Source organism: Arachis hypogaea, chromosome 11, assembly GCF_003086295.3.
Source record: "Arachis hypogaea cultivar Tifrunner chromosome 11, arahy.Tifrunner.gnm2.J5K5, whole genome shotgun sequence".
NCBI classification, from domain to species: Eukaryota; Viridiplantae; Streptophyta; class Magnoliopsida; order Fabales; family Fabaceae; genus Arachis; species Arachis hypogaea.
In genome coordinates, this window is record NC_092046.1 from 47686904 (window position 1) to 47697826 (window position 10923).

Below are 10923 nucleotides of genomic sequence, written 5' to 3' on the forward strand. Positions count from 1 at the left end.
TTCAGCAAAGAAGCAGGAAGAGTGTCACCAAGAAACCAAAATTACACAGAAGGAGATCCTGAACCTATATGCACCTTTTCCCCAAAGACTCAAGGGTGGTGTAGAAAAGAGAATATACTCAAAATTCCTCGACATGTTTGCATCCCTTCATGTGAACATACCATTCATCAAGGCTCTCCAACAAATGCCCTCATACATTAAGTGTATGAAAGAGCTGCTGACCAGGAAAAGCTCACTCAAAGGAGGACAAACAATAGTGATGAATAAGGAGTGCAGTGCTCTTATACAATCAGAGTTGCCTACAAAAAGGAAGGATCCAGGGAGTTTTCACATCCCCTGTGCCATAGGAGACACACTGATTGACAAAGGACTCTGTGATCTAGGAGCAAGCATTAATTTAATGCCTCTATCTCTCATGAAGAAGCTGTAGATCAATGAGCTAATGCCCACAGATGTAGTCATCAGGCTGGCTGACAAAACTCAAAAACAAGTAGTAGGAGTGGTTGAAAGCGTGTTGGTGAAGGTTGGGAATTACTTCCTTCCCACAGACTTTGTCATATTGGAAATGGAAGAGAGTCACCTTCACCCAATCATATTGGGAAGACCATTCCTAGCTACAGCCAGAGTGCTCATAGATGTGGAGCCAGGAGAGCTAATACTGAGGATACATGATGAACAACTCGCATTCAATGTCTTCAAACCCTCACAAGAAGCATATCAGGAAAACAAGGAACCAAGGGGAGACCACGACAAAGCACTGGTGGAAGAAACAAGCATTGAAACGCAAGCTGTACACCTGGGAATCCCTTTGGTTGATGAGCAAGACAGTCAGCAGTTGTCACAGCTAAAGGGAAACCAGGAGGAACCTAAACCACCAGAGTCATATGAGACCAGCAACGAAATTTCATTGGAAAAAGAGTCCACAAAGAGCATGGCAACATCAAAAGAAACAAAGAAGAAGGCACCAAGGAGATGGAGGAACAAGAAGATCCCCACAGAGAATTTCTCTCCAAGGGATAAAGTGATCTCATCTTATTTCCTAGTTATCCCACCTCATCTCCCCACATCCCATCTCAGCTACCTAAAGTTTTCACCATCAACAGAATTCTCTCCTTAGAACATGTGGAGATTCTTGATGAAGCCAATAGAGATAGATTTACTACGAGGGGGGAAGATTTGAAGCATTACCAACTACCCTGACAAAGAGAAATCGTCGAGCTAGCGACGCTAAAAGAGCGCTTCATTGGGAGGCAACCCAACCTAAGGTAGTTTCCTTTTCATGATTATTTCAATAAAAGTTACAAGTAGTTTGCCCTGTATTGCGAGGAGCTAAGTTTGGTGTTGCACACCAAAACAATCCAAGAGTGAATGTGTAATTCTAAGTTTGGTGTTCCACCAAAGATTTCAGTTAGAATCACACTACACCTCTTCAAGAGCAGATTGCTAGCCCCAGCCAATCAGAGAAACCACTTGACAAGAGTTTAGTTTTTAGTTCATAGTCGTTTTAGTAATAAAAGCACATAAGGTTCTCTGCATGTATTCAATCTGTTGTATTAAGCAAGGAACTAAGTTTGGTGTTCACACACCAAATCAGGTTCAGAAATTCACAAGCATACATGCATGCTAACTATTTCTCAAGTGCTTTGGGAACAAGCAACTTCCAATAACTTTGCAGGAATTCAATCAAATCTTCGGGAAAAACGGTGCACCATCATCCAAGGAGGCGAAGAAGGATGCAAAAGTTATGGACGATGACAACAAAGGGAAGGCTAGAAGTCACCACCAAAAGGTTGTATTGTTACTTGATTCCATATGCTTGGAAATGCTCAAATTGGAAGTCTGAATGTATCCCTGATTATTAGTTACTCTTTAGTTTAAATCACTAAAATTTAATGTTCGTTTTCCCCCTGCCCTTGTCATATGTGTGCTGGTCCAAGTTACCTGTTTTTAATTTCACCTTGCTCACTTGTATGATTGTCCTTTAAGTCAAATAAAAAGAGATATTATGAAAGACCAAGAGTGAGGTTCAATTTGTGGAGTAAGTTCTTAAGCTTGTGGTGTAGTAATTACTTAGCTAAGTTGGTTCACCAACAAGGTAGGAAGGCAACTATCTGTCCTGAATTATATACTTGAAACAAAACCCATGAGACTAGCTAAATAACAAGATCCTAATAAGAAAAAGGGAATGAAAAACGAAAGTTGAGAAATAAAGAAAAAGAGTAAGAAATAAGGCTAGGCACCAAGGGTTGAATCTTGAGGCATGTGTCTGTGGTGCTCCTGTGTAAAGGATATGCTTGGATGAATAAGCTCTCAGGGGTGCCTTATCACTTGGTAACTTGGGTTAACTAACCCGAGATTATCAGCTGAAAGTCCACTATCAAGAGTAACCTTTGCTACAGAACACTTAGTAACCCAAAGAGGTGCTGGACACCAAGGTCTCAAGTAAGAAAATAACAAACCATGTGCCTGTGGTGTGTATGTATGGGGGAAAGAGACTTGAGGGAGTAAGTCCTTAGGGGTGTCTTAACACCCAGCACCTTGGACCAACTGGTTCGGGAGTGCTGGCTGAAAGCTTATCTTAAAGAGTCGCCCCCTCACAAAGCACCTAGTCTAAGAACACAATTAAACCTTGAAAAGACAAAGGGATCAATGAATAAAAGTCTCAAAGGGTGCAATCAAGTGAGTATTCCAGGGCATGATAAAAGTCTGAAAGCCAGTGAAGGAATGAACCTAAGTTGCTATGCATGAAGCTCCATAAAACCAAGGACATGACTTCCACAATAATGACTCATTTCTCTTGTCATTTCATTCATCATTCTCATGTTTCAGTACTTGCTTAGGGACAAGCAAGCTTTAAGTTTGGTGTTGTGATGCCAGGGCATTTTGGCCAGTTTCACTGACCTTTTTTTTACTGTTTTAGGGTAGTTTCATGCATTTTTCTTAGTTAATAAGTAAGTTTTGGGTAGATAACCACTTACATCTTGATTCAAGCAAACATTGTGAATTTTACATGATCTTATGAGAATTATGCATGAATTGAATGATAAAATAGATGATGCATAATCTCATGAGTTAGAACCTAGCTTTGATGCACTTTACTTGCTTGATTTCAGGACAAAGGAAGCAAGGAAGATGCCACGTTAGTCTAACTAACGTGACCATTAACGTGGAATGGAGGCTCGCTTGCAACGTTAATAAGAAAAGTGAACACCAATAATGCCTTCGTGAGCCATCATAGCCCACGTTAGTGTCCACGTTAACTACATTAACATGGAAGCTAACGTGGAGGAAAAAGAAAGCCCCAACGTTAGTGGTAAAAGTGAATACCACTAATGTTCCAAAAGGTACAATTGGCCACGTTAAGAGTCACGTTAACTACATTAACGTGAACTCTAACGTGGGAGGAGTAAGGAAGAGCCAACGTTAGTGACACTCACCTTTGTCACTAACGTTGGACCAAGCCACTATTAGCCACGTTAGTTGCCACGTTAATTACATTAATGTGGAAGCTAACGTGGAGGAAAGAAATGATGAGCCAATGTTAGTGACACTCACCTTTGTCACTAACGTTGGAGATGGCAATCACCACCACATTAGTGGTCACGTTAATACAATTAACGTGAGGCACTAACGTGGGAAGGGGCGTTTGGAGCGTTAGTGACAAAGGTAAGTGTCACTAACGCTCTCGAAGCTGAGGCATGCCCACGTTAAGGATCACGTTAGCTACACTAATGTGGACTCTAACGTAGGGAGGAAGGGCAACAAGCAAACGTTATTAGAAAAGGTGAATGCCAATAACGTTTGCGAAGGACCAAGAGGCAACGTTAGTGGTCACGTTAGTGCCACTAACGTTGAAGTTAACGTAGACCATTTTGGGTTAGGAACGTTAGTGAAAAAGATGATCGTCACTAACATTCTCGAACCCACATTTTTTACTTAACGTTAACACCACTAACGTCCTAACTAACGTCCATGCCTAACTCACACTTTTTCTGCAAGCAAAGCTAAGCCCACTGAAGATGATAACTGCTTCAACTCAAAGATCCAAAGGCCCATATCCAAGACTTGAAGAGCCAACTAGAAGATCAGAAGAGTAGTATATATAGGAGTAGTTTTGAACTAGAAAGAGAGCTTTTGGAGCATTGGGAGAACTACTCTCTGTATAATTTTACTTTCTCTTCTAGTTTTACTTTCAGAATGTATTTTCCATCTTTGCTTTCCATTCCCAGAGTTATGAACAACTAAACCCCTTTCATTGGGTTAGGGAGCTCTGTTGTAATTTGATGGATCAATAATAGTTTTCATTATTCTTCTTCTTTCTTTTCTCTTGATTTTACTAGAAAGCCTTCAATATTCATCCAATTGGGTAGTTGTCTTAGAAAAGAAGCTATTCATACTTGGATCTCTTCGGAACCTTGGAAGAAGAATGAAGAGATTATGCTAGAAATGCTTTCTCATGTTGGATCAAATTGGGGTTTAGACGGATATAGTGACATATAATTCTCCCAATACTTTGATTTGGAAATACATGTGGTATAATCAGTGACCATAATTCATCTCTTCTCATGAGCAATTAGACCAAGGAATTGGCTATTGTTCAAGATTTGAGAGATTGAATTACCAAGGAATTGGAATTCAATCACTTAAGATTGCCAAAGAGATCAATGAATGCATTGATTGAGGAAGAGATGAAAATGAACTTGATCCGGAGAATACATCTCCTGAGCCCAATGAACTCCCCATTTCTGATCTTACCCATTCTCTTTATTTTCTTCCATTTACTTTTATGCTCATCTTCCCTATTTCCCATTTAAGATTCTGCAATTTACTTTCCGTCATTTATGTTCAGTTCTTTATTTCCAGCATTTACATTTTCTGCCATTTACTTTTCCGCCATTTAATTTCCTGCAATTCTCAAATCAAATTCTGCTTAGCTCAACTAGAACATTCCTTCAATTAAAGTTGCTTGACCAATCAATCCCTGTGACCTCACTCTATTGTGAGTTTTTACTTGACGACAATTCGGTATACTTGCCGAGGGAAATCTGTTGAGAGACAAGTTTCCGTGCATCATCAACATCAACCCATAAGGTCCAACCTAACTACCAATTAACTTGGAGGTAGGCTACTGTCAATGGCTATCAAATTGACCACTAAGGATTCCCAAATCATCAAATCCATTAGACCCAATGACTCAAGCTTACCCAATTCCCTTAGCCTAGGCCAAGAGTGAAGAGAACTACTCCATAATCAAAGAAAACATTTCATCAAACACATGAAAGCATTAATAAAAGATCTAATTAAATTGTAATTAAATCGGATTTAACGAGTACCCACTAACAATTACCAACATACAATCACTCAAACAACACAATTAATCATGGAGATCATCAATGCAACAATAACAAATCAAGATCTACAAAATTCATGGAATGGGTATAAAATGACAAACAACAAGGAAACATAAAACTAACACAAGATCTAAGCAAAATTATACTAGAGAATTCAAATTAAATAATTAAAACTAGTAATTAACAAGATCCAATTCAGAATTCAACAAGGGAAGATCAAATTAAAGCTAGATCTAGAGAGGAACAAAGGTTTCTCTCTCTAGAAGAACAAAGAACCCCCAAAAACTAACTAAAATTGTGTCTAAGTGTCAAATGATTGATCCCCCTTTCCCCCTAGCATCCTTGGGTCTTTTCCATGCAGAAATAGCTTGAAATTGGGCCTGATGAGCCTCAGAAATCGCCAGGCATGATTTTCTTTAATGAGGTCACGTGAGCTTTCCGCGCGTGCGCGCTATGCGTGCGTGCGCGCCGATTGCTTTTGTGATCCACGCGTGCGCGCCATGTGCGCATGTGCCACGATGGAAATTCTCTGATCCGCGCGGATGCGTCTATCCTTGTGCGCCGCTTCCATCTATCTACATCCACGCGTGCGCGCCGATATTGAAGTTCCCAAAATCCAAATCTTCATGTTTCTTCCTTTTGTGCATGCTTTCTTTCTCTCTTCTAGGCCATTCTTGTCCTATAAATCCTGAAATCACTCAACAGATACATCACGACATCGAATGGTAATAAAAGAGGATCAAAATATAGCAATTCTAAGGCAAAATAAGCATGTTTTTCATCATGGAGCAATATTAGGAAGAGAACACAAGACCATGCATTTCTTGTGAATAAGTGTGAGAAATATTGACAAAAACCCCCGAATTCTACACAATATAAACCACAAAATTGGGGTTTATGAAATCTCCCCACACTTAAACTAAGCATGTCCTCATGCTTAAAATAAAAAGATCAAAGATCATGGTAAGAAAGGGTTTATGAAATGCAATTTTCCTAAATGAATGCATGCAACTAAAATAAAATAATCTATCTACTTGGTCAAGGGTAAATTTATCCTCCAAGAACACATATGAGCATACGGGATGAAAATGCTATATAGTTCATAAATCCTACCAATTTGAACATCAACATGAAGTGAATATAACTTGCTAGATGAACGCTTGTGAAAGCCGGGAACAAGGAGTTGAGCATCGAACCCTCACCGGAAGTGTATCCGCTCTATTTGCTCGAGTGTATAGGGTTCGTCACTCAATCCTCTCCTAATCATACTTTCCAAGATTTGTCTTTCATCTAACAATCAACAATTACTTAATGCATTCTTACAAGAATCATGAGGTCTTATTCATGGGTTGTAATGGGGCTAGGGTGAAGGTAAGGATGTATATGGTCAAGTGAGCTTAAAATTTGAGTCCTTGATTAATCTAAGATCCCACTAGACACATAGGACAACCTATACAACTGTAATACAATACCTAGCTACCCATGTGTTTCACTTTTTGTATACTCATGCATTTTTTCCAATTCACATCCCATATGCATTGTTATTATTACTTTGTCTTGGGGCATTTTTGTCCCCTTTCATTGCTTTCTCTTTTTCTATTTTTGTTTCTTCTATTTTTCTATTTCTTTTTCTTACATTCTCATATATACACATACAATTTCTTTTTCTTTTTGGTCCCCTCTTTCTTGAGGTTTCATGTATAAAAGTCCCAATGCACATGGCTCAATCATTCAATACATGAGTATGTTTCCACTTTCCAAAATTTCCAATTACAATTACAAATACACACCTTTATATCTACCCAAGTTCCCAAGTACACCCTCCCAATTGATGACACACACCCTAACTTATCTAAGTTAATCAAGGATCCAAATCCAGGGACATTCATTATTTTTCACTTAGGGTTGTTGATGTGCTATATTTAGAACAAAAAGGGTTTATCATTGGCTCAAAATTGGTTGGCAATGGTAGATAAAAAGGTTAAGGCCATTTGGGAAAAGTGACTATTGAAATGATGGCCTCAATCATGTAAATGCATTTATACACAAAGTAATGGACATATAGAATCAGACAAAGCAAGGATTACAATCATAGAGAGAGAATAACGCACACAAGAATGGGAAATAGTGGTTAGAAGATATAACCACATAATAGGCTCAAAACTTACATGCTTGTGTTCTTAGCTCAATCACTATGTTCCAAAATACATTCTCGAAGCAAGTTTTCCGCAAATTTTTTTTTTCAAAATTGGTAGGATACCCCTTTTTTTTTTCAAAATTGGTAGGGTACCCTAAAACGTAGTTTCTTGGGGAAGAAGTCATTATTTTGACCAAGTAACTCTCTAGAAACTAACTATCATGCGAGTATTTACAAGCAAAACTAACTACACATGCAATGTACTAACTACTAAGCAAAAGATAAATCCATGGGTGTTGAAAGAAAGAGATTGTTACCCATGGAGATCGGTCGAACGACCTCCCCACACTTAGAATTTAGCACAGTCCTTCGTGCTACCAACAATGCGCAAAGGATGGTCAGGACCGGAACCTTCACTATCCCCTCCATCAGAGCTCTCATCACTTGGGTTTGAGGTGGATGTGAATATTTCGGGTTCTTTCATGCTAGGGGTAACACAACGCAGAAGCTTCTTGATATAAGTGTATCGGCGTTGGTTGCGCCGCTCATATCTATCAATCTTCCGGTGTAGATCTTCTATCCTTTGATGTGTGGATCTTTTTCGTGGTGGTGACGATGAGGTAGAGGGAATAGTCGATGGAAGGGCTATGTCAAGGCTTGGGTTGTTCATGGGAAGATGTAAGTATTTCCCGCTTGGGACCACATCGCCCTTAGCCGGAATGATAGCCTTTGTATCCATATCTACCCAAGGAACACCCATAGCAGCAACTAAATCAGATATCAATGCGAGAAATGGCAGATTACCACGGCTGTGGACTTGTCCCATTGCTTGCTTGACAAGAAGTGGAATGTTCACCGGTCTCTCCGTGAGTCTACACCAAACAAGCAAAGCGAGATCCGCCGTGAAGGACGACTTGTGAGTTCTAGGTGGCACATAATGGGATAGGATCTGGGCCCAAGCTGTAGCTTCTACAGTGAGAAAGCGAGTGTCAATGCACTTAGGCCTCATCCGAAATCGACCATGGATCCAAAATATCTCCGGTTCAGCAATGACTCGGAGAATCGAATCCCAATCAAATCCAAACTTTTCTCACTGACGTAAGACCTCTTGGTAGCCATCCATGTCACTTGCTACCGGTAGGACATTAAGCACATGCTGAATAGCCTTTTCTGAATCTGAGACTTGCTTCCGGCGCACTTATACCGATTGAAGAGAGGGAAGGTGGTAGTTAGTGTAGAACTCTACCACCCAGGAGAGGTTGACCTCTCGTGGTTTTCTCAGAAAGAACTCCCATCCTCGCCGTTCAATGTGGGGTAGAATACAAGGAGCAACCTTGTCCGGCGGAGCGAGTAGATGCTCAGCATGGTAATTTCTCTCAACCATGGCGGGGAACATAAGTTCACAGAAGCAGTTGGGGAACTTTGAAGAATCCTTTGCCGGTTTGCTCTTCTCGTTTTCATCAATAGGAGCAGGTGTCTTTGCCTTTTTAGATAGCGGTTTAGCTCCTAATGAAGAGTGCGCCTTAGAGTTTGACCTTTGGGGTGCCCTCTTTGCAGCCGGTTTCCTTGAAGCTTTCTCCTTGCCTTTCTTGGTGGCCATCCTGAAAAAGGAAGGGAAAAAGGAAAGCATTAAACCCAAAGAATCATCTCAACAAAAATATGCAAGCGAAAGATATTGCCCATAAGAAACAATGCAACAAAGTAATCATAGAAACATGGGTCACAACAATTGGCATGGGATGCAAGAGGGAAGGAAGCATGCAAAATGGCATGAGAAGAGTAATCTCAAGCATCCATAACAAAGAGCAAGTCATGTTCAAGGAGTATCTAATTAGCAAGTGATAAGAAAAGTGGACTCAATGCATTTAGAAGAGAGCAAGTGAGTGAGGAGGAAGCACCAAAGTGAAGATACATGATTAAAACAAACCAAAATGGCATTCGTGCATTTCCTCGAACACTTGGTGTGCAGTTATCAAGCAATGAGCAATTATGAGAAACTCAACTAATTTGAATCCCAAAATGAAATATCAATTATCACATAACATCACTTACATGACAAAGACAATGATAGACAACAAGAAAATCTATCAAAGCAAATTAAAATTCAAATTCACCATCCATGGAAGAACAAGAAAAAGGAAAAGTAAACAAATAAAAAGCAAGTAAAGTAATCATGTAGCGAAAATAGAAAATAAGTAAACAAACAAGAAAAATCTAACTAGAAGAAGAGATTATGCAATGAAAGTAATAGATGAGATATGGAAGAAGTAGAACCTTGAGAAGGAGAAAAGAAGAAAGTGAGGTTCTCTTCTTGTGAGAATGAGAAGGAGAGAAGAAGTGTAGAGCCACCGGAAGCGGTGGTGGTCGCCGTTAAGTAACCAGAGATAGTGATGGTGGATTGTGGAAGAAGAAGAGAAGAAAAGAGAGATGGTGGAGAAGGAAGAAGAAAGAAAGAAATAAGAAAGAAAGTGGGATAGAAGCAGGGTGCGCAGCTTTAAAACTGATTCACGCGACCGGCGCGCGTGCGCACAGTACGCTGGCACGTCGGTGAGGGTCGGACAAGGGACACGCATGCGTCAATGGCGCTGATGCGCGAGTGTAGCTGTGCCCCTGGCACAGGATTGGCACAAAGTTGGCCCAAGTCTCGGGTAATATGTACTAGAGTTAGCATTCAGTACAGGCGTGCGGACGCGTGCCTGAGTGGGTTGGCGACCGGCGCGGACGCGCGCAGTTTGCGGACGCGTCGGTGTGGGCACAGGTTAGGCACAAGTATGGCATAACTCTCTGGTTTTTGTACCAGGGAGTTTATGCAGCACCATCGGCGCGCGCGCGCACAGTGCGCTTGCGCGTCGATGGTTAAATTGCAAGGTGCGCACAGGCGGCACGTACGCTGACGCGTGGGTGCCTAGCACGAAATGGGTACAAAGTGAGCATGAGTCTCGGGTTTTTGGCCCAAGAGCAGGAAATACACCTCCCGCGCGCGTGCGCACAGGGCGCTTGCGCGCGGATGCCCTTTTGTCCCTTTTTTTTTAGCATAGCGAAAAGCTATTCTAACACAATTTTGGCAGGTTTTTAAGCTAGTAGTCAAGAGAACACTTCACTAATTCATACACTTATTCAAAACATAGCATTCTCTTCACCTTAACAATTCATCCATACCAAAATGATGAAAACTATATGAACATCCTATTTATCCAATCAAGAACAAAGAAACTAGCAATCCTATGCAGTCAACAACATCAAGAAGTCACAAAATTCATAAGAATCTAGATCTAAAAATAAGATGGTATACACAAGGAAGATCTTACCACGGTGGGGTGCTTTCCACCAAGCACTTTTCTTTAACGTCCTTAAGTTGGACGCTCAGTTGCTTAAGCTTTTCCTCCTTTAGGCGCATCCGTTAGCAGGAACACCTCTAGCTCTTTTGGGAGCTTG